The 25,059-nt window shown below is 35.2% G+C and overlaps 1 pseudogene; it reads right to left on the bottom strand.

The window, feature by feature from the left end:
- Nucleotides 1-13,480: 13,480 nt before the first annotated feature.
- On the bottom strand, nt 13,481-13,606 carry LOC145247685 (U2 spliceosomal RNA; annotated as a pseudogene).
- Nucleotides 13,607-25,059: the final 11,453 nt, after the last annotated feature.

Genomic DNA, 25,059 nt, shown 5'->3' with positions numbered 1-25,059 from the left:
TATAGCAGCAAATGTTGTTCTCCCATCCGTCAAGTTCAGAAGTTTTGTAAGTATATATATATATATATATATATATATATATATATATATATATATGAAGTGGTAGTTAGTAAAAACCTGAAAAAAGTGCCCAATGCTATTGCAGAGCATATATATATTTTTATTACCGTTTTATCTGTTTTAGTTACACATGTTTCTGTTACCAGATCGTATTCAGGATCCATCAACTTCGTCAGACTTGAACAGAAGTGGTTATTATGATTTGGAAAGACAATATTAGAAGTAGACGATGAAAAAAAGGGGGAATATCAATTTAAGTTTTAAGATTTAATAATAAATAAATAAATAAATAAAAGCATCGAATATAAGTGAAGTTGAGTTTAAATACTTTAGCCAGATTGACACTGATTTCGAGTGTATGGAGAAGGGGAGAGAGAGATGTACAGAGGAAGAGGGTTAAGTGGAGAGAGAAGACGGGAGAGGTAATGTTGTCTTGGGGTCATATTGAATTTGACACGTTAATGATTTACGCGGATTCGTAGATGGGGGGGCTTGTTTGGAGTAACTAAGATGCGTCTTCTTAAGGTAAGCAAAAGTTACAACATATTTAAATGCATTTGCTGCAAAAGTCTTTAAGAAATTAAATAATTAAAATTAAATTATAAATTAAATTAAAATTTGTCGGGCATGGATTGAATAGGTATAAAATTATAAAATATGCATGTAGGTAGAATTTCTGTTCAAGTCTGATGAAGTTGCGGTAATAGAAATGTGTGTAACTAAAACAGATAAAACGGTAATGAAATATATATATATATATATATATATATATATATATATATATATATATATATATATATATGAAAGCTATTTATTGGTATATATAGATCAATGTATTTAGAAATATATATATCGACGCTTTTGCCTGGTCTAAATCCTTTTTTTTTTTACATGGGTGTCACAACGTATCAAGGCCCAGAGGCCACTCGAGGATAAGGGTTAATAGGTATACATTAGTCATTGTGATTTTAGCATAGTAAACAGTGGGAATTGTGTAACTTGGATTACTTAGAGGGACGATTCAATTAGAACTTGTTCACATTGGACTTTTTCTTTTTTTTTTCATAGGTATCAACACATTATCAAGGCCAAGAGGCCACTCAAGGATAAGGGTTAAAGAGTGTACAGTAGAAATTGGACAATATAATAATCATTAGTAATCAAAATTTGTTAAATTTGATAACTTATATGGAACGGCTCATCAAGAACTTATTTACGTTAGACTTGAAGACAACCATATTTTAGTCAGCCGGAAAACAGGAAAACGGAAGACAATTCCACAGGCGTGCAGTTCTAATAAAAAAGCTTTGTTCATGGAATCTACGTTTAGGTTTAGGCACAGATAAAGAGTGGAGGGGAATTATTGATAGTGTTTACAGCTAAACGAGTGTTTCTTGTGAAAGTTTTGCGAGGGGGAACCATAGATTGAAGCTCAGTCGAACACTTTCCATGAAAATAACGATACATCAGAGACAGACTCGCAACATCTCTTCTGTGAGATAGAGGTTGCAAGAAAGAGAAAAGAACATCTCCTACGAGGCTACGAAGTCTATTTTGAACTCTATCAAGGCAGGACAAGTCCTTTCTAGCAGCTCCTGCCCAGATGTGGCAACAGTATTCCATCCTTGGACGTACCTGGCTCTTATATAGATAGAGAATTGCATCAGCAGTGAGATATCTACTGGATCGATAGAAAGATGCCACCATTTTTCCAGCGGCCTTGGCAACAGATTTGATGTACGTGTTCCATTTTAGATCAGGAGTAATGGTCAAGCCCAGAAGCTTGTCAAAACTTGAGGCCTCCCCAAGACGAGAGCCATTCATTTCAATTGATGCCAGATGGGGATCAGAATGTTGATGATGTAAAGAGAGAAGCTTGGTTTTAGATGCATTAAAAGTAACCAGCCACTCCTTTCCCCGATTGCACTACATGCTCAAGATCAGAGGAGAGAGAATTGGAGAGAACTTGGTCGTTTACTGTCTTAGATGTGCTACCATATTTTTATATTTAAGCATTTTGAACTTCACTCATTTTGATAAGTCAACATTAAATATAAAACCCTTAAAATTCTCCATTTACCCTCTTTATATATATATATATATATATATATATATATATATATACATATATATATATATATGTATATATATATATATATATACAGTTATTTATATATATACAGTTATTTATATATATATATATATATATATATATATATATATACAGTTATTTTCACAGCCAAATAACGTCGCAGCCTACAAGAGCCATGACAGCCAACGAACCGGAAGTCCAAGACTCGAGTTTCGCCCTGGGTTTTTTGGGCCTTATTGGATTCCGAGCCTCTTTGCATGCGACGCAAGCACTCTGTCAACTGAGAAAACGCCCACGCACAAGAAATTCTATTAACCAACACAGATAAAGCAAAATCCGACTGTGAAATGGACCTACTTCGTCTCAACAAGAGTCCAATGCCATTCGGGGTTATAAATCCGGGAATATCACTTTCTCCCATGGACCTATTTTCTGTCCACCCGGATTTATAACCCCGAATGACATTGGACTCCTTTCGATAATGGACTACCCAGGTTGTATCAACTTCTCTTTTCGTATAATTGTCTCCATATAATTATCCACGGTCACTAAAAAAACTATTTTCAATAATTGAGCCATTGTTGAAAATCCATGGATTAATGAAATGAAAGTAACTATATATTCCTTTGTCAAGCAATAAATTCTTAAATCGAATATATGTCTCTATATGTTTTTTTCAGTATTTTAAAATTCACCCACGAAACTTATATATATATATACATATATATATATATATATATATATATATATATATATATATATATATATATATATAGTCTTGGAAGTTTTTAACCTTTAAAACTATACAAAAAATATACTTTTTATAATTCTTTAGAAAACTATATAGTCAGTAAGTCATTCAGTCACCTGCAATCCCTGCATCAACTTGCTCTCTCGAATTCACTATAGTACCAGTAATAATTTACTTTTTAAGGGATCATCAGTTGTTTACCATGAAACACTGTTTCGGGGATTTATATACATACATACATACATACATACATACATATATATATATATATATATATATATATATATATATATATATATATATATATATATATATATATATAGGGAGAGAGAGATGGGTGAGAGAGATTGAGAGAGAGAGAGATTGACAGAAACTGACATTTTAAACGAAACTATCAGATGTTGTACAATTCTTAATGAGTAACATATATCAGACATACTTTACAATTACGGATAACACACTAATAAGATGGCAAAAAGAAACCCATTTTTAATTTACCGTGAACTTTCCACGGGTCTTAATAGTAGAAATAAACATGCATCACGAACATTTTCAGCATATTTATTGGTCAGTTTCAGTGTGGCAAAGAATTTGCAGACATGATTAACTGGTTGGGTAGTTTTATTTCACCTTAGTAAAGGTCCGCACAGTTCCGGTGATTTTTTTGTCTGCGAACTGGACATGTTTTATTCTGTTCTTTGTTCGTCCAACGGAAATGAATGACCAGATGAATATTCATGGAGAATCCGTATTGGCGCGACGCTACATAAGTTGTGAATCAAAAGAATTTCGAAGTTCGGACGACGGTCATCTGGCATTTCGATGACCGCGTGCGTGTGGTGGTCAGATGAGTGAGAGATGGACAGACATGTTCCGTCGATAGAATCAGGATCAAATAATCTGCCATGTTAGAACAAGCGGCAGCAACAATTCCAAACGTTGCGCGGTGATGTGACACAAGCTGATAGAAAGTTAGTGAGTGTGTAGATGATGGAACAATGAAAGTGTTTCCCTAAAGAAAACAAAACTACAGGTTTATTTTTAAACTTTTATTGAAAAAATTAATTCAGGTAACTTGATTATGTATTAGAGCTGACATCTATGCAATGTAGCCGCCTTCAGTCTGCATCACCGCCTCGATACGGGAGCTCGCAGAATACTCGGCGAATCGCGGCGATCATACTGACTTTGGTGTTGTGGGAATCATGTTGGTGATGTTCTCGGCATATAGTAAAACTAAGTAGTCCATCGGGTTCGGGTCGGTGGACGAAGGGACCAGTGACATAAGGCTACAAAGTCGTAGCACGCCTGCTGAAGCCAAACTTGCGTCTCTTTGGACTTGTGAGCCGGCGATGAGTCCCGTTGCAATACTCAGGATCTGTCAGCGGGCACCTGATTGCGCCAGGGAATCACCATATACTATAGCACATTCAGGCAAACTTTGATGTAGACTTTCAGTTGTACACCAGCGCATAACCGATCTGGCTCGTTGAACATGGGTTTACTTCCAGGCATGATACAAAACTCCTATCGCTCTTGGCATTTGTATCCAACTGACCAACTAATAGATTATCTGCAAAAAAAAAAAGAAAAAGAAACCCCGGTTTTCATCAAAGTGGAAAATTTTATTGTTTTTCTCTGTAGAGGGAGAAGGTGGAGAATGGATAAAAAGTCAGTGGGCATGGTGGAATAGAGAAAATGAGTATTTATACGAATAATAGTAGTTCTATTACATCTACCACTACTACTAATAATAATAATTCTAATACAACTACTGATAATAACAATAATACGTAGAATAATAATAATAATAAAAAAATGTGTGAATAACCAAAAAAAAATAAGGAGAAAAATAGGTAACGCAGAACACCGAAAGTGTAATCACCGCAGCAGGAGACACCGTAAAAAAAACAAGTCATAGAACAGAGAGGCAAGGAATAGAACAAAAAAATGACAAAGAGAAACAGCTACACGGACGATTCAAATGATCACCGTATTTTCTCCTAAAAACACGCTATGCGACATGCAAACATCTCTACGTGATGTTGGCAAGGTAATCAAAGCATCCGTTCCCTAGGGCAATTGGACCTGACCGCATTCTTATAGTGCTCCAAAAGTTTCAACAAGAAGTAGCTTCCATACTTAGAAAGCTTTATACGCGTTGTCTTAAGGAGAAGCATCATTGGTATGTTCCGTGTTAAAAAAAGGCAGATGGTCTCCCTCTCAATGCAGACCAAGGAGTCTCCTGTGCATCATGAGTAAGTTGCTGGAATCTGTGTTAAATAGAGAATTAGTTAACCACCTCAGCAAAAATAACCTCCTAAGTGACATGCAATATGGTTTCCGTTCTGCTAGATCAACAGCATATGTGCTAACAGTTATATCTCATAAGATTAGCGAATCTCTTGACAGCGGCTTCCTTTCCAGGGCAATTGTTCTTAACATATCAACGACATTTGATATGCCATAAATGTATACTCCATAAAATCTCCAGCTACGGTATAGCTGGGAATGTCTTTCCAATTATTAAATCATTTCTCTTTGATAGCTCATAAGAGTAGTAGCTAAAAGGCGGAAATCAGACGCTCACAGTATTGAAGCTGGAGTCATCCTGGAACTAACGCTCTTCATGATCTACGTCAATAATCTCTCTAATCACATCCTAAGATCATTCGTGGACATTTATGCTGACGACACTACCATTTATGGCAAAACTGCAAAGGTCATAAACGACCAAATTCACTCTGATTCTCTTTCCTCTGATATTTATTAAGTGGCGCAATGAAGAAATCGGTGGCTTGTAAATTTTAATGCACCTAAAATCATCTTCTATCTTTATATCATCAACGCCTTGGCATCAATAGAAATGAATGGCGCTCATCTTGGGAAGGCTCTATGTTTGACTTGCTTCTGGTTCTTTTCTCCTGATCTGAGATTGAACACATACATCAAATCCGTTGCCAAGGCTGCTGGACAAATCGTTGGATCGTTCTTCCGTATCAGTATATATCTCATTACTGATGCAATTCTCTACATGTATAAGAGTAAAGTACGTATAAGAATAGAGTACTGTTGCCACAGCTGTTAGAAACACTCTTCCTACCTTGACATAATTCAAAATAGACTTTGTAGCCTAGTAAAGGATGCTATTTTCTCTTCCCTGCAACCTCATTCCCACAGAAGGGGCGTTGCAAACCTGTCTATATCGTTATTTTCATGGCAAGTGCTCGTACGAGCTCCAATCTATTGTCCTTCTTTGCCTGGCTCTTGCGAAAAAAATTCGTTTAACTGAAACCACTATCAATAATTTCCCCTACTCTTTATCCGTGCTCAAAGCTAAACGTAAATTCCATGAACAAAGCTTCATTCCTCTTTTTACCTGCTTTCTAGCTGACTACAGTATGGTCGTCCTCAAGTTTAATGTGAACAATTTCTTGATGAGCCATACCATTAAGCAATCCAATTGACCACATTTTCACTACTAACGATTACTACATTTTCACATTGATTACCGTACACTCATTAACCTTTATCCTCGAGTCGCAACCTGACCTTGATAATTGATGATTTCTTTAGTAAAACATACAAAACGGCGACAAAATATGAGAATCACTAAAAAAAACCGTGACCCAAGTACGAAAAAAACACATCAATACAGAGAAACTGAATCACTAAAACACTCGCACAAGCTAACGCTACCAGAACAAAGTATTTCAAAGCTAAGATCAACACGACACAAGAAATGTAGACTCTGCGGACACGTCGACAAAACAATAAACTGAAGCGAATGTAGCAAACTATCTAAAAAAATATAAGAAAAGATTCAGTGGGGAAGTTTGTGCATAGGAAACAATACAAATAACTGTATAGCCGACAAATTACGCAAACGCAAACCGGTAGCAACACTTGGAAACTAAAATTATAAAATGCTATGGAATAATTTCTACAACAGTTATTGTATATGTGTTATAAGTAGGGCTATGCTAGGAGAATATTCTTATCATGTTTTCGACCCTCGGGTATATATCTGACACAGTTAGACACAGTTAATCCATCGAGAACAACATCACTCTATATAAAAACATATAAGATATTAACTTATATATACTCGAGAGTAAAAATAATGAAAAGAATATTCTCTTGTCATAGACCTAGTTATCAGTAGGACTTTGACAACAGAATATTCTTTTCATTGTTTTGACTCTCGAGTATATATCCGACACAGACACAGTTAATCAACCGAGAACCACATCACTCAATATAAAAACATATAAGATATCAAGGGATACACACTCGAGAGTCAAAACAATGAAAATAAGATGCTGTTGTCATAGTTCTAGTTATCAGCCTACTAAATGTTTAATGTTCCGCAACTTTGTGCCATCATTCTGACAACTTAGGTAGCTGACTTGAACCTTCAGAAATATTTTTGTCAGACTGAGCTATGAAAATGGCTTCTCTCACGTGGTGAACCTCACCCAAACATTTGTTACATGGAACGGACTCTGTGAATTTTGATAATGGTCACGCTAGTGCGTGTCAGGATATACCTTGCTACAGAAACTAACTGGGTATATAAATACTGCAACAGAAATAAAACAAGAAAGTGGAACACCAAATACAACCAATAACACTGAAACTGCAAAATTGTAATTAAATAAGCCCCCCACCACCAAAAAATAGTGTACCGACATCAAATTGAAACACAAGAAATAGTCAAGGAAGATGTAAAGGCCTAGTAGAAAGAGCACTATCCAGACCTCCACAAGATAAGTGCTAATGGGTTGTGTCCTTGCGGAAGGCTTAGTCCCACTAAATTCTAGTGAAAATCAAAATCCCTTTTCAGCAAGAGTTCAATAGTAAGCAGGTGTTGCGATAATGTAAATGCATTTGAAAATGTTACCGACAGAAGTAAAGAGTACTGGAAATCTAGAGAGACTTGTTGTCATTCCAACTGACCAGAGTATTGGAAAACTAAATCACAAAACTCTTTAGGATATGAAGATAAAAAGAGATAAACTAACCAAGCAAGGAGACCAGGCGTCATAATTATTGAAAAAAAGCCATTGTTAAATTGTAGATTTTATTGTCCAAGCAGACCATAAAGTAAAGATCGAGGTGACAAATAAACGAGGCAAATACACGGAATTTGCCAGACAATTAAAAGGAAAAATGGAACAAGAAGAAAATCAGTATAATAGCAATAATAGAAGGAGCACTACGAATAGTCCCAACAAACAAACAAATAAAATCGGAATGACAGGATACAATCTAATACCAATAAATGAAGGTTTGTTGATTGTTTTTGTTTTACGGCATATCAACCTTTTTCAGGTTGTTTAATGCCGAATCTAGTTATTTTGAGGAACGATTTTTAATGGAGTATATTTTTATTTAAGTCAGATTCTATTTAACCCATAGTTGGGACCCTTACATGTGCTACCACTCCGGGTCAGAGTGGACCTGGGAGCAATAGCAATTAAAGGGTTGCTCCACACTCCCCAAGGCCCGCAAGGTGGGGCCTCGCTATCGGATATAGTTTTAGGTCACATCCAGGAATAATAAATGTAGGAGCACCAGGAACTATGCGTAAAACTTTAAAAAAAAAAAACAACTAGAAAATATTGGAACCATGGGAAAGACTGTGACTATACAACAGACAATAATGGTTAAAAACACATATCTTGAGGAAAACCTGCGAATCTTGAAATTGACACGGATAAACTAGAAACACTAAGCAGCTACATAGATTCTGCGACAGAAGGACTAACATGAAATCAAGGAAACTGAAACTACAAAAGAATTATAAACTACATTCCATTCCTCCCCCACTCCAAACAACAATAAAAGACATATATCACACTGATATCACATAATATAGGTATGAAGGGTTTAACAGGATGAAAAGACCGAGGAGAAAAAGCATTAATTATACCTCAACTAGATGAGTGCGAATAGAACTGAGACCTTAAGGGGATTCGTTTCCACGCAAATTACAGGCGAACACACGTTTACGTTGCTAGCGAGAAATTGATGGTAAGTAAATATGCACCATAAGCAATGCCGGGCGTTGACAGATAACCTTGCTAGCCTAGGATGAATTGGTTGTGTGAAATTCAATTCTCGTTGAAATAAATATTCGTATAAATATAAACTAGAAAGATAATGTTTAAAGAAATAGAATAAAAAAAAACGTGTTTTGGTACAATTAAATTAACAATAATTTAAACATGGGGTTGAACTCTACTAGCTATGTACACACACACCACCAAATATATCTAGTGACGTTTCAAAACCTGTGTAATAACGCAAAGTAAAGGTTATAGAAAGGAGTGAAAATCTGAGGAGACATGTCGATATCGAGTCTCCAGGGAACGACAACAGATTAACAGTGAGTAATCTCTGATGATGACCTGTGTTAGAAACTCTAATACGTACAGATAATAATAACAATAATAATAATAATAATAATAATAATAATAATAATAATAATAATAAATAAATAAATAATGAATAATAATAATAATAATCATGATAACAATAATTATGATAATAATGAATAATAATAAATAACAATAATAATAAATAATAAATAATACTAATAATAAATAATAATAATAACAATGAATAATAATAAATAATAATAATAATAATAACTAGCAAAACCTGTCGAAACAATTAATTATTACAAATAATAATAACAACGATAATAATAATAATAATAATAATAATAGTAATAATAATAACAATAATAATTACTATCTGAACCTGTAGAAAAAAATAATTATTACAATAATACCAATTAATAATAATAATAATAATAATAATAATAATAATAATTATTATTATTATTATTATTATTATTATTAATATTATTATTATTATTATTATTATAATCATAATAACATTAAAATAATAATAGTAATAATAACAATATTAAAGAGATAATAATAATAATGATAATAATAATAAGAAGAAGAAGTAGAGGAAGAAGAAGAAGAACAACAACAACAACAATAACAATAAAAACAACAAAAACAACGCGAACAACAACTCTGGGCCGTTCATAGGATGGACTAAAGAATAACTGAGACGGATCGATCAGAAGACCAGGAAACTTATGATCATGCACAAAGCACTACACACCAGGGACGACTTTGACCGACTCTATGTGGAAAAGAAAGGACAGCATGACGGATATAAGACTGTGTGAATGACACCAAAATAGAACAAGAAAAATGCATAATGCAAAACACTAGCAGAATAATCATGGCAGCGAGAGACACGGGAAAATCAATAAAACAGAAAACAAAGAGACAAAAGATAAAACAAGAACAGAAAAATGGAAAGAGAAAGAACTACACGGAAGATTCATAAGGATAACAAAAGATGAGATTAACGAAAACGCTTGGATATGGATGTGAAACGGGAACGTAACCCGTGAAACTGAATCCCTAATAACTGCATCACAAGATAACTCGATAAGAATCAACCAGATCAAAGCAAAGATCGACAAAACACAAAGAAAATAGCAAATGCAGACTATCTGGACAAAGAGACGAAATTATAAACCATATAGTAAGTTATTGCAGCAAACTAGCCCAAAAGGAATACAAGAACAAGCACGACCAAGTGGGAAGGGTCGTACACTGGGAATTGTGCAAACAACTGCATCTAGAACGTACACAGAAATGGCTAAAGCAAAGGTAACTGAACACGAGAATCAGAAAATCCTGTGGAACATGGACATGCAAACTGATAAACTCATCCAAGCAAGAAGATCGGATGTCGTAATAATAAACAAGAAAGAAAAGCTATGCCAAAATGAGAAACGGAGCAAATACACAGAGCTAGCCAGAGAGCTGAAAGGGATATTGATGATGAAAAAAAAATCAAGATAGTACCTATAATAGTAGGAGCACCAAGAACAATTTCAAAAAACTTTGAGAAGAGAATAGGAGAAATTAGAATCAGAGGAATAGCTGGAAAGATACAACGAATAACAATAATGAAAACAGCTAAAATATTAAGGAAAACTCTGGAATGCGGAAACTAATACATGATGCAGATGCGCGGGCTAGACGATCTACTGCAGAGACAAAACCCGAAACGTTAAATGGAACTTAGAACATTAAAGCTGTATATCTATAAGTTCTTCATCTCCTTCTCCATTAGCCAATAACCTCCCTAAAGAATGATGTACAAATAATCGAGAAGGTTCAAAGAGAATGGAAAGTGAGGAGAGAGCGGTGACCAGACCCCCACTATACAAATGCCAAGAGAACTGTTATATTGAGGAGGCTTCTTGTCACTCAAACTCCAGTAGAGACCAAGAGCCGCTGCAAGCGAGAAATCAATGGTAAGCGGCTGTTGTGATAATGCAAATTAATTTGCAAATGTTATCGAAAGAGGTGAAGAGTACTGGAAATCTGGAGAGACTTTTTGTCACTCAGATTCCAGGGAAGATCAAAGATTGTTCTCAAGGAGTGTGAAAGCTCCTTATGAGCCAATAATAATAATAATAATAATAATAATAATAATAATAATAATAATAATAATAATAATTACTAGCAGAACCCGTGGAAATTCCACGGTAGTTAACGATTTTTAGAATACATAAAAATAAAATGAATAAAAAATAAGATAAAACAAACAACGACGAATTCAAAGCAAATTCTTCTTAACCTTTAGAAACTAAAAATAATTGAATTGCATTTTTTCAATAAAAATTAAACACACAGCACATTGTTTTCTTTTGTTTTGTTTTTTTTTTTTTGTTGTTTTTTCTGAATAATTTTTTAATATAAATTATATCTGCTACTAGTCTCTCGCTCCTGGGCAGGGTCAAAAAGAGATTCGCCAACCTAATAGGTCCTGAACTGTCATCTAAACTTCAGCCCCTGTCCCATCGACTAAATGTTGCATCCCCCTGCCTGTTTTGCAAGTATTTTAATGGTGGATGCTCTGACGAACTGCAAGCACTTGTACCCCCTCGACGAAAATACCCCCGACAAACCAGACAGGCAACAAAGTCCCACCCTTACATATTGAGATCCCTAAATGTAAGAAACCTTTTACTCTAATAGCTTCTTCCCTAGAACTGCAGGATTTTGGAATTCCTTTCCGGTTTCCTGCTTCCTCAACTGTACTGACATACAGAAGTTCAAGTGTAATGTGAACAGACATCTTGCTGCTAAACTCCCTACATAGTACCCATGCAACTTAGGTCCCTGATAGTAGCCCCCTTGCATCAAAGTGACCATGTGCCTTGTTTGGGGTGAAAATGTAATATTTTTTTTATATAAATGTTAATTCACTCGCACATTTTTGTTAAAATTTAAAAATAAATTTTAATCCAACAAAAAATTAGTCTCTTCTAAACATGACTTTTCTTAATTTGAAAATAAAATAGCGAATTTGAAACCAAAAACAGACGGTCATGTTTTTTTTTTAATTTTAACTAATAAAGAGCGACTCTGAGGGGAGTTAGGCCGTTTCTTATTAAAAAATGTTTGCGATGATGATGATGATGATGATGATGATGATGATGATGATGATGATGATGATGATGTGGTGGTGGTGGTGGTGGTGGTGGTGGTGGTGGTGGTGGTGGTGGTGGTGATGATTTTTTGTGACACTGGATGAACGGACATGTACATTAATATTTAGATAATAATAATAATAAGAAGAAGAAGAAGAAGAAGAAGAAGAAGAAGAAGGAGAAGAAGAAGACGACGACGACGACGAATTACGCAGAAATAGTAAATTGCTCAACAACTACATAATATATTTCATAAAAAATTGCCATTGGCTTGACGAATGTCTCAAAACTAGAAATACTAATTATACTGCCGAGACAAAACCCCAAAGTCCTCCACAGGGCGCCTTATAGACTAGTAATAATGAGACAGGTTAATTACGGACAAATGAGATGAAGTTATAGTAGATGGGGTGGGGAAGAGCAAGAAGAAAAATAAACGAGTAAAAAAAGGTAAAAAATAAAATGCGTGAAAATACGCATGGATTTAAATAGAGGAACAAAAAAAACGAGAAATGAAGTCTCGAAACGAGAGAATAGATAAAACAATGAAAACGAGAACGAATGCTAGTAAGAAACGAAAAGGAAAGAAATAGGGAAGGTGGCAGTAAGAGTAGTAGTGAGGGAGAAAGGGAAGCATAGAAATTAGAGAGAAGTGACATTAGATTAGATTAGAGAAAAGAAAAAGAAACGAGAAAGAAAGAAAGAAAGAAATATGAAACATTGATGTGAGATGAACAATGAAAAGCAAGAGAAACAAGTCCGATAACAATTAGTCGCGTGCTCTCATGTAATGAATGAATGCATGAATGTAGGATTGGCATGAAATTCTTAAAGATAAACTAAAATGACCAAAAAATGGGCTGAAATGACTTAAATAAATAAAAAGTAAATGACTTAGAATGACTTTGATGAACTTAAGGGTGAACTGAATAACCTTAAGAATGACTTGAATGCTTAAAAATAATTGGGATCCTTCAAAAACAACTTGAATGATCTGGGGAATGACTTGAATGGCTTTGAGACTGACTGGTTGTAAAGTGGGTGATCATTTTACATTAAATCAATACAGAAAAGTGATCCCCAGATTATATCACACTAAGTATAGCATGTAGTAAGAACAGATACTACAAATTGATCTTGGCCAAAAAGCCAAGAAAAGGGTATTTATTTGCTCTCCCACAGAGCAAATTAGGCACAAGGCCTATTTTTAATGTAAGGGGTTAAGGGGAAATGGGGACCAACTCCCCGGGGAGTAGGGGAGCTGGATAGTGACAATTGGTATGAAGGGTTGCCCCTACATTGACCAAGTTCTTATATGTGGGGGCATCCCCACATATGGTTTTTTCTTGCTGTATCTGCCGGAAAGATACTACACTTTGGTCTTGGCCAAAAGACCAAGAAAAGTTTAAAAACCTAAGAACTGCATCTATTAACAATAGACCTTTGATCTTAACCAAAAAGGCCAAGCACAAAAGTGTTACGGATAGACCGACCGACAGACCGACGGACCGGAAGACCGACGGACTGACTTATAGAGTCGCTTGCACGCGACTTAAAATACAGGCATATTATTATTATTATTAGTAGTAGTAGTAGTAGTAGTAGTAATAGTAGTAGTAGTAGTAGTAGTAGTAAATATATGAGTGAGCCAGAAAATTACCAAATATAAAAGAATGCACAAAATGAAAGTGGAAGAAATAGAAGACAAATAACTGAAAAAGATGATGTCAACAATAATAATCATCGTCTTCATCATCAACATCGTCATGATTAAAAACAGCGGAGAAAAAAGAGGAGGGAGAGGAGGCAGAGGAATAGTAAGAGTGATGTTAGAGGAGAAGCAAGAAGATGAAAGTCGCATAAGAAAAGATCTATCGAATAAATAAGGGGTACATATAAACCCAATAAACACCGGCAAACGAGGAAAATATACGAGATGATGGTATAGTAACTGTTCTGTCTTTTTGTGCGAAGTTCGAACGTCTTTGCCGTTAGTCAAAACTTCACATATTTTTCATTATTCCACCTTTATAACTGACCTTACATCAAACTGTGTCCTCACGAGAAGTGAAAGGTAAATTGAAAATGTGTTCAAGACTGGAATGGTGGAAAATACAAAGAAAAGGAAAATGATTTTAAAATAAAAAAATATACAAATTAACATTTTTTAGATGAGGAGTAGTTATTTGTATAATTTGGAATCTTCGAACTACTGTTCTAATCTTGAGTATTATTTTCACAACGTCGGTTGCTATAACCTCCGACCTTCTTTAGATGTATCTTGTCGAACTCGGAAATGTTTCTGTCGAACTCAGGAATTCAGACGGTATTTCGACCGTAACCTTTTATTGGCGAGATGTCGGTATGCTCGTTCCTCGCAACAAAAGATGATTTTGTTTGTTTTTTCCTTCGTTTTTTACATCTGTTTTTTTTTTTTTTTTGTTATAAGCTGTAATAATGATATGAAGAAATAGAGAAATAACCGACCCTTGTTAGCATGTGCCCGCTGTAAGAAAGCATTGGTACGCAACGCTAGAGGACAAGCCGAACACGATTCTGAAAATTTAAATGCTATTTACATTCCAATATATACTCCTATAAAGTTGTTCTTTTTTGTGTGTATTGATATTTAAAATCCCTTCTCTATTTATTTAAAAAGAAAATACAACTTTGTTATATATGGGTCCTGGAATTGCAAAAGATCTAGCTAATTTGCATATTCTTTTAAACATTCATTTTCATTAATTCCTTATTAGTTTTTTTCGGTTTTCTGATGAGATGATCATCTTTAGTTAACTATTACGTGTAATTATATTCATGCAGATATTCTACATGATTTATACTTGTGTAATATTTGTGCAAAAAGCTTATAGTAAACAGAAACCCCTTTCTATATATATTTATTTATGCGTATATATTTTTGTTTTAAAAATTACCTACGATACTCCTTTGTAAGTTTTTTTTTTTCTACAGATAGAAAATTTCATATATAGAGTATTCGAACACATGCAAAACTTTATATTTGGTTTTTAGAAAATTGGCGCACAAGTGTGGAATTTGCAAGATGAAGTCGAACGACAGCATTACGAGTATGCATGCGTAACGTAATAGCCATTGGTTCATATTTTAATTTTTTTCCTTGTAGCAAACATGTTTTATAGCTCAGGCATTAACGTCAAAAAAAAAAAAAGTAAATCGTAAGCTAAACGTTTTAATTTCGATTCTCGGTGGTGGCGCATGAGTCATTATTTAAAAACATTTTTAATCATTACTTTTCGATCCAATATACAGTAGAACCCCGGGATATAACATTAAACATTATTAACAAAGTACAGTACAGTATATAATACACACGTATAAAATTAAATGCAAAATTTATAAATAACACAGTAAAGCGGGGCAAAAACCATAACCAGGGGTCGGAAAACCTCGTACACCACATTGTAACCTGAAAAAGCGTATCTTATGGCCACCGTATCTTGGGATGTACTATAATATAATAATAAATACGAAATCTGCATTAATCGAAATATCATATTTAAGCGTAGGCTATGACTGAGCAATGCCGTGGGACATGCTAGTTGTAAAATAAGAGTAGACATGTTTTTTTCGTTTAGAGAGAATCCTTTGTTTTTGAACGCCACGTCATTCTAATGCTTTTGGTCGTTGGTGAAAACTGACAAAGAATAAGAACTGCTACTTTTTTGTTTGAAGTTCGAACGTCTTTGTCGTTAGTCAAGCGAGCAAAATAACTCGACTCGAGTGTGCGTTCTTTCTCTTATTTTGCCCTGCAATCCTCACAAAATATTAACTTTGTTTCTGACAATAAGGAGAAAATTACTGCTTTCCGGGGAAGAATCTATTACGTATAATACTTACCGTTAGCAAGTATTTTTCCTTGAAGTAGTAGTATATATCCCCTTGCATCAAGTGGCTTAGTGCCTTATCAGTAGCGATTACCATTAAAAAATTCGAAAAAATTTATGTGACCAAAATATGAATTACTTACCTAAATACATATTTCAATCATGTAAATTATAAATACATCGTTCATGGGCAAATATTTTTTAAAAAATACAGTTTGTAGATGACTTGCAGAATTTCAGGCTTAAAACGTTTGAATGCAGAAAGCCTCAACGACTTACGTCCGTTGTATCAACGAGAGAAGATCCAGCAACACAAAAGGTCTGTAATCTAGAAGGCGAGCCATAGTGAAACGATCGGCCGATTTGATTACTGGTGAATATTGCGTGTTAAATTACCGCTTCGTCTTGCGATAACGAAATTTAAATAAGGAAAGTTAAAAGTATTGGAATCGCTTGGCAGACGAAGATAATTGATCCAGCCGGGCTTCAAATCAAACCCCAGGGGAGAAATATAAACCAATGCTCGTAGTGGCCGCCGAGACTAGCAAGTGGATGGGGTGATTTCTCACTCCCGCAGTCTTTGCTGATAACGCTATCGATATGAGGATAGATCAGTGATTCAGAACGACCCCCCTCCTCACTCAATGTCAAATCGACTAATGACCGTACGTTCTTCATAACATCGGGCCAATTAAGGGCTGATTATAGCGATTATTCCTTCATTAACCACCGGGATTAGCAATGCAGAAATGCTTATGGGCACATGACTGTTCAGATAATCGTTAACATATAATGCACTACGCTCGTCGACGAAAAGAAAGCCATTTGCGGCATTGTAGTCTAAAATGCTACCAAAGGCAAAATAAATTGCTCTTCTGTAATTAAGCACTTAAAAATTAGTACAAACCTGTGTAGACAATAAGAATGAAGAAAAAAAATGACCGTCTTTTCTCTTTATTTGCTTGTAATATTGTCACTAAATATTGTCACCAAATATTGTCACCAAATATTGTCCAAATGAGATGCTTTCGGTTGGATATATAAAAAGCCTGATTTTCAGAGATCAGGTTTATTTTAGATTCGGATGTCAGACTAATAAGTGTTGTCAACAGTGCGGCGTGTTCTAGAGTTGAGTTGTGACAGTAGAGCGTTGAGATTTGGAGTTGAGTTTTTGAAATAGCTAGGTTTTGGCATTAGTGTGTCGAATTTAGCATTTGGTTGTTTTATCCACAGGTATAAATGTTTAAAACTCGTTCAAACAGAATGCGTATTTAAGTGTGTTTGTGTGTGTGTGTGTGTGTGTGTGTGTGTGTGTGTGTGTAATTTATGTCTGTGTGTGTGTGTTATTTTGTTTTGTTTTGTTTTTGAGGATCCGCAAGGACACATGGCGTAGTGGATGATGTAATTGATGACATTCAGTTGTAAAGTTACATTTTTCTAGAGGTTAAATGTCCAATCGTCAGTGCGGGCGACACTCAAAATGCAATTCCCAATGATATAAGACTTCTGGCTAACAGGACGAAGGGTGATAACCCCATGAATTAAATAAAGGGTTATGTTTCAAATCCCTTGCAGATTCCAAAATTTGACAAACAGATCTACGAATCCGAAATAATACATTAAAGGAAATCGGAGGTTAGATCGAACGATACATTGTGAAAATAAGACCCAAAATGAGAACAGTAGCCCGAAGAATGCAAATACAAATAAACTAGATTATCAGGAAAATTCAATAAAAGAGAAATAAAACTCAAATAATAATTAAAATTATATCGTTTTTACGTTTCGCCTCAAACTAGGTATATTGCCACTAAAGAGAAAGGTTCTACTGTGATAGTGGCAAGATTTATAAAAGTGGAATATCAGTGGGAGTTGGGAAGTAAAATATTTGTTCACATTAAATATATATTTCTGGATGTAGATAAAATCGGGAAAAGAAGCGACCTGATGGGATTCTAATATTAATATATAGTCAGACATATCCAATTTTTGTTGAGAAATATGAAAAAGGAGCCAGAAAAAGAGGCGTTTTTAGAACTGAACGTCCCCAGAGACCCAAACCAGAATTTTTCTAGGGTCACCATTACTGGATTTATATTAAGAAAAATTGGTTCGACATTTTGGCCAAGTTTTTAAAAAAATCTAATGGATAGATCAAAGGTTATGGGATAGGAAGTGTCATTTTTTGGCCATTTAGGGGCATTTTTGACCTCTTTGGAGCCCCCGGGGGTGCAACAGAAATTTTTGTAAAAAAAGTTTTTTTTTACTGTGCACATCTATTTAATGACATACAATGTGTGGCAAAATTCTAGGGAAAACTAATGGATGGTTATCTGGCAATAGTCCGGACTAACGGACGCACGGGCGCACAGACGCACGGAAGCATGGAAGCACGGACGTCACTGAAAACATAGGTCCCTCTCCGATTAATCGGGGACCAAAATAAGCTCTTGGAGTATCTCCGGCATCTAGAAATGTGTGCGTTAAAATGGTCGGCATTTTGCAGCTAGTCGTGTAGGTCGTGTATGTTTACGTTGACAAGGTACACGTACAATAACTTTATTAGTGTACACTTGTTCGAAGTACGTGAAAAACAACCACTCTATGGCTATTCGTCAGCGGCTGGGTGTGATCTCTTCTTTACATATAAATTGTTGGTGTCCCTGTTCAGTCTCAAAAGACAAAGCAGACACCCTGTAGGTGCAGATGTGCGTGTAATTATGTGGTAAAGGTCGCGCAATCCCCAATCATACTTCTCCTGAATAGGCACTGTTTGATTCCCGTGGCAAGGATAAGTCCAGGACGATTGGAGACAATGCTGAGATAAGCGGAGGGCACATACAGCACCTGGAAGTCACAAATGGTCACCCATCTGGTGCTGGATAGGTTTTTCGCTGCTTAACTTCGGTGATCTGACGAGGAGGATCCATGTTTTGACAAGCTTCTGGGTTTGACCTTTACACTTGATCTGAAATGGAACACGTACATCAAGTCTGTTGCCAAGGTCGCTGGGAAAGTGGTGGGACCCTTTTACCGCTCCAGAAGATATCTCACTACTGATACAATTCTATATTTATATAAAAGCCAAATACGTACAAGAATGGAGTACTGCTGCCACATCTGGACAGGAGCTGCTAAAAACAGCCTATCCTGCCTGCCTTGATAGAGTACAAAATAAACTTCGTGGTTTAGTAGGGGTGCCCTTTTCTCTTCCCTGCAACCTCTCTCCCACAGAAGAGACGTTGCGAGCTTGTCTTTGTTTTATCGTTATTTCCATGGCAAGTGCTCGTCTTAGCTCCAATCTTTGGTCCCCCCTCGCCAATCTTTCACGATAAACACTCGTCTAGCTGAAACCACTCAATAATTTTCCCCACTCTTTATCTGTGCCTTAATCAAAACGTAGATCCCATGAACAAAGCTTCTTTCTTAGAAGTTCCGTTTGCCTGTCTCCCACCTGACTACAACTTGGATATCTTCAAGTCCAACATAAACAAATCCCTGATGAACTGTCCCCTTAAGTAAGACACTTTATCAAATCTCCAATACTAACGATTACTTCGATACTATCTTATTGATTACTGTACACGCAATAATCCTTATCCCTGAGTTGCTTCGGGGCCTTGATAAGTGGTGAGAATTGACAAAAAAACATGGTCGTCTTATGAATATTTATTATTACATCTTTTTACATAATATTGTATTTAAAAAATGTCATTTGATAAAAAAATTATCCATACCTTATTAAAATCCAAATCGAAAGCGTGAACAAAAGGTTTATATAAAATATAATATATATTAATTATCACAAATCAGGAAACACATTGCCAGTGATACGTTAAGCGTAACCTTTGCATCGAGTGCATTATCCATCGGTTCATTTTTGGCTTGCACTTGAAATAAACAACGTCCTTGTTATCTCTAACTTGTGTAACAGAGTGCGGACGCGCGTATGCTAATGCAAAATGACGTACTGCGAGAATAAAGACGTTAAAAAGGAGAGCACCTTAGAAAAGACGATCACGTTAAAGATGTCACAACCGTAACGAGAAGACACGTGTGGTAGTAGAATGTTGAAATAATTGTCGTTGAACAAAAACAAAAAAGGCGAGTTGGAGTTTTTTTTTTTTTTTCTATTCTTTGACTTCTTTCTGATGTATGCTACAACGTGTTGGGTAACGTTACTCTACATTATTTCTTCCATCTGAGATACGTGATCTTCAGTGTATTATTTTTTGTCTTAACGGAATTTGAAAATCGATTTAACAATCTAGTGGGCGTTCTATTCTCCAAACATCTTTTCCTACAGAGGAAGTTACTACTCTTGCGCTACTATATCGTTAATTCCTAGGAAATGACATAACTGAACGCCACTATCTGGTTCCTCGCTGTAAAAATTCCACAGAATCTCTTTTCTATCTGTCGTATGGAGTGATTTTCTGTCCTCATCCTTGTGTTTATAATCAAACGAATTTTCCATGAACAGAATTTCTTCCGAAAATTTCCCATCTGTAGAACATTGAACACTTTTTTATTATTATTGACTGTAGGACAATTAGGTCGTTAAACTACTGAAACGCTAAAATACGTTTATCTGAATACAATTCCTTTCATTGGCTTTGAATCGTATTTGTTTTGAATTCAAAATTAAATGCGAACAATTTTCTCTTTTATTTCGAAAGTTCAAAAAGGATTTGAATAATCTTCTTTTTTTTTTAAGTTAATTATTAATTCCTTATTTGTTTTATATCAGGATTCCTTAGAGTTGTGATTGAGAAGAATTCAAAGAAAATCGAAATAATCTCCGAACTATATTTAAAATGACAACTGCAACCACTTTTTACTCGGCGCAGAACTTTTGCTACGTCGGGTGATATTTCTGAGTAAAATAAAGCTTCTTTATTTATATTTATTTGTTGCGAGCTAAGCAAATACTGGTTAAATGTATTTGAAGGCTTGACATAAACATGCACAATGATTGTAGGAAACACATTTTCTATGTGAAGATTAATAATGCTCTGAATTCATAATATGACGTTTCTTTTCTTGTATATCTAACTTCTAAATGATAAATGTATATCTAAACTCGAAATGATAAAGAAAAAGATGACATTAAAAACATTTTGCTTTTCATTTAAAATGTAAAGAACCGGCTTCATTTTCGTTAGCCCATGTGTGCAACGTTGTTCGGGAGCCAACACGTCGTAGCCTCAGTCGACAAAACATAGAAAAAAAACTTCAACTCGCTTTTTTGTTGTACAACGACATCCATTTCCTTGTTCTCCCGCCATTGTGACATATCGTAATGGCTGCAACATCTCTCACGTGATTGTCTTCCGGGTGCGCGCTCGAACGCCATTCACATCTATAACATAATCGTCCTTTTTTATAGAATTTCTTTCTTGTACTGGTAACATCTTTCTGCATGCAAAAATAAAAACACGAATAATCCTAGAACCCCATCCTCAAACGTAGACCCCTACTACCATGTCTCCTTTTCCAACATCAGAGGTCTACGTTCTAACCTTCCAGAGGTTGAAACACAATTACAGAGACGAAACCGGACATATTCTTTCTAAGTGAAACTATCATAGGGCCGAGCACTTCCTTATATGAATTCATAATTAAAGGATACTCTAATTTAACATCTAAATCTGACCCCCACGATCGCCATAGGAATGGAGTATGTGCCTATATTAAAGATGGCTTTCCATGTGATAGGGATATCTCCAGAGAAGACCCTAATTTACCTTATATGTGGTTCCGGGTTGCCCTTACTTACACCACTGCATTTATATTTGTCCTCTATCGCCCTCACAACAGTGTGGTTAATATCTTTAAGAGTATATCTGAAAAAATTGACCTCATCCTGTGTGCTCATCCTTCGGCTAACATCCACATTTGCAGTGACTTCAATGTCCATAGTGTGGAATGGCTGAAGCACTCAAATAAGACAGATGATGAGGGGAGGTTCTGTCATGATTTTGCCACACAGTTATTGCGACTTTTACGAGGTCAAAGGCCACATCTAGTGGCCGGTGTGAGGGAGGTCTTACACAGCTGAAGATAAAAGGTAATTGAGATATGACACCTCACATACACGTGTATCAGAGCACAGACGCGCGTCAGCAATTTTTTTTGTTTACATATAGGTCACCACTTATGAAGGCCCGGAAGCCACTCGGGGATAAGAGTTATTGCGTGTACAGAAATCAATGGAATAGTATCGTAGTAATCATTTGATAAGACAGAAGCGCGTTCGAAATAAATGTTTCTATTTAGAACACTGTGAAACCATGATACTTGACTTCTGAATTGTTAACTTGAATTCAAGTCATTATATAAAAACAAGCAATAATTATTTTACTTCACTTGAAAACAAAAAGATCAGAGTTCTATCGCCGTGCGAGTAATAACCAAACCTAAAAAAAAACAAAGAAAAACGCTGTACTCCTTGCTTCTCTTTGGTACATGCTACAGGTATGGCATGACCGCAACAGGGAACGACAGAGTTCCCCATTGAGGAAGATTGAACACTGAGTAAGTCTGGGTAATTGTACTGATGTTGTCTGTTAAGAATTATTGAGTGTCCGTTGCGTTGATTTTTATGAAATTTCACGCAAGTATTCTTTGTTTGTCGATGAGTATTCTTAAATAGTTTTTTTTATAGGAATGGCTCTGATAAGTATCGAAAACTATTCATCAATAAAATCGATTAAAACATCGACAGACCATATTGAACAAAGTTAACACCCTATAAATCATTGCATAACATGCATTTGAGAAGTTGATCACAAAATGACTTTAAAGAACCGGCATCTTAAAATCCACAGATTGTGCGTAATATTTGCGTAAAAAAGGTTATAGTGATGTATAGCTGGGGTCATTTGAAAGACATATATCGAGTACATATATACGATGGTGATGTGGGAGGATGAGACGTTTATACAGTTATGTAGATTCTTAACATAGCGACTGAGAGTTTGATCAGATCTTTTAAGACAAGAAGGGGCAGTCATTACTTATGATAGAGAAGGGGACACAGTACTTAAGATGGGTTATACAAAGTTCATTAATAAGGATGATTTCACATTACCTTCAATTTGGTAGAATGATGACACAAAGACGCCAGTTACAAAAATATGAGATGCTCTTTTATTCCATTTGACTGATCGAAATGATGATCACATCCAGGAATTCAAAGTCGTTTCTAAATGTTTAATGTTCTAACCCTTCGCTTCTAAAGGGGGGCACTCCTCATGTCAGCTCTGTCCGGCTCTGTGCTGACTTCGATCCGAACGCGACTGCCTCCGATCTTTGTCTCACTCTAACTGATCTTTTCTCTAGCTTCTATATTGAGAATTCATTTTTGCTATGACGACATGTATGGCTCTACAACGTGATCGACTCAGGTGGGGGATTCACGTGACTTAAACATACATTTCCAAAACTCACTTCTGTAAATAAAGAATTCTCGCTAACCTATTTTTCGACCTAACTTATTTTTTAATATGTTTTTAAATTGCTATTGTTCGTATTAACCTTATTTTAATTCAGTTTGCATAAAAAGAATTCAACAATTAAAATTCCTTTTACAACAACATGTCTAAACTATTTTATGTGAAACTGAATAATGCGGAATTCCTTTCTGAATCTATTTCTGAACCTTGCTTACGAAATTCGAATCTCGGTCTATCCTAATCTCATTTTTACTCATCTGATGTTTTTCTTACTTACAAGAAAAGCGCTCTTTTCTTGTAACAATAGTAAACACAAACTTCTGTATATATTTATATATGCGTGTGAATATATGTGTGTGTTTTAAAATAATGCCAAACTCTTCTGTAAGATTTTATCTGCAGACATTAAACGTCATATACATGGTATTTGAACGCATGCGAAATTTTATATTTGGTTTTCAGTCGGGGAAAATCTGGGCAAAAAATTCAAAATTTGGAATTTACAAGGTGATGGCCGATAGACGGCATTACGAATATGCAAGCTCGAAGTAATAGCTATTCGTTCATGTTTAATTTTTAGCCTTGCAGCAAACATGATTTTATAACTCAGGCATTAACGTCAAAGGAAAAAGTAAATTGTAAGCTAAAAGTTTTGGTTTCGATTTTCAGTAGTGGTGCACAAGTCATTTTATTTAAACGTTTTAAATCATTACAACATATTGAGTTAAATAAATTATAATAATAAATACGAAATCTGCATAATTAAAAATATCATATAAAAGCGTATTTTACGAACGGACAATGCCAGGCGGCCTGCTAGTATATATATATATATATATATATATATATATATATATATATATATATATATATATATATACAAAAGGTTTAGAGAGAATAAATCATAAGTAGCTCGGTTTCAAACCTGATAATAGGGAAAGATGAGTATCGGCTGAAGAGAGCTTTATATGGGGATCTAAAACAGTGCCCTATTATCATGTTTGAAACCGACAGTACCGATGACTTATTTTATATCTAAACATTCTGAAAAAATATAAACAGTACGCTCTTATTTTTCGAATTTTTTCCTTACAATAGGGTACTCTGCTGAAATCCTTTTTTCCAAAATATAACTATATATAGAGCACATTAAACAATAGTACTTGACTCTGCATTTTAAAATATTAATTCAAGCCATTTTATAAAAATAATTTCCTATAATTAATAGTATTTCTCTACAGTGCAGTGTAGATTACAATGTATTAAGCAACTGCGTGACGGCATTATGCAAC

Source organism: Euprymna scolopes, chromosome 25 (genome assembly GCF_053919585.1).
Source record: "Euprymna scolopes isolate OS-2025 chromosome 25, ASM5391958v1, whole genome shotgun sequence".
NCBI lineage: Eukaryota > Metazoa > Mollusca > Cephalopoda > Sepiida > Sepiolidae > Euprymna > Euprymna scolopes.
The sequence above is the reverse complement of the archived record's forward strand: the minus strand, read 5'-3'. Positions and strand labels throughout refer to the sequence as shown.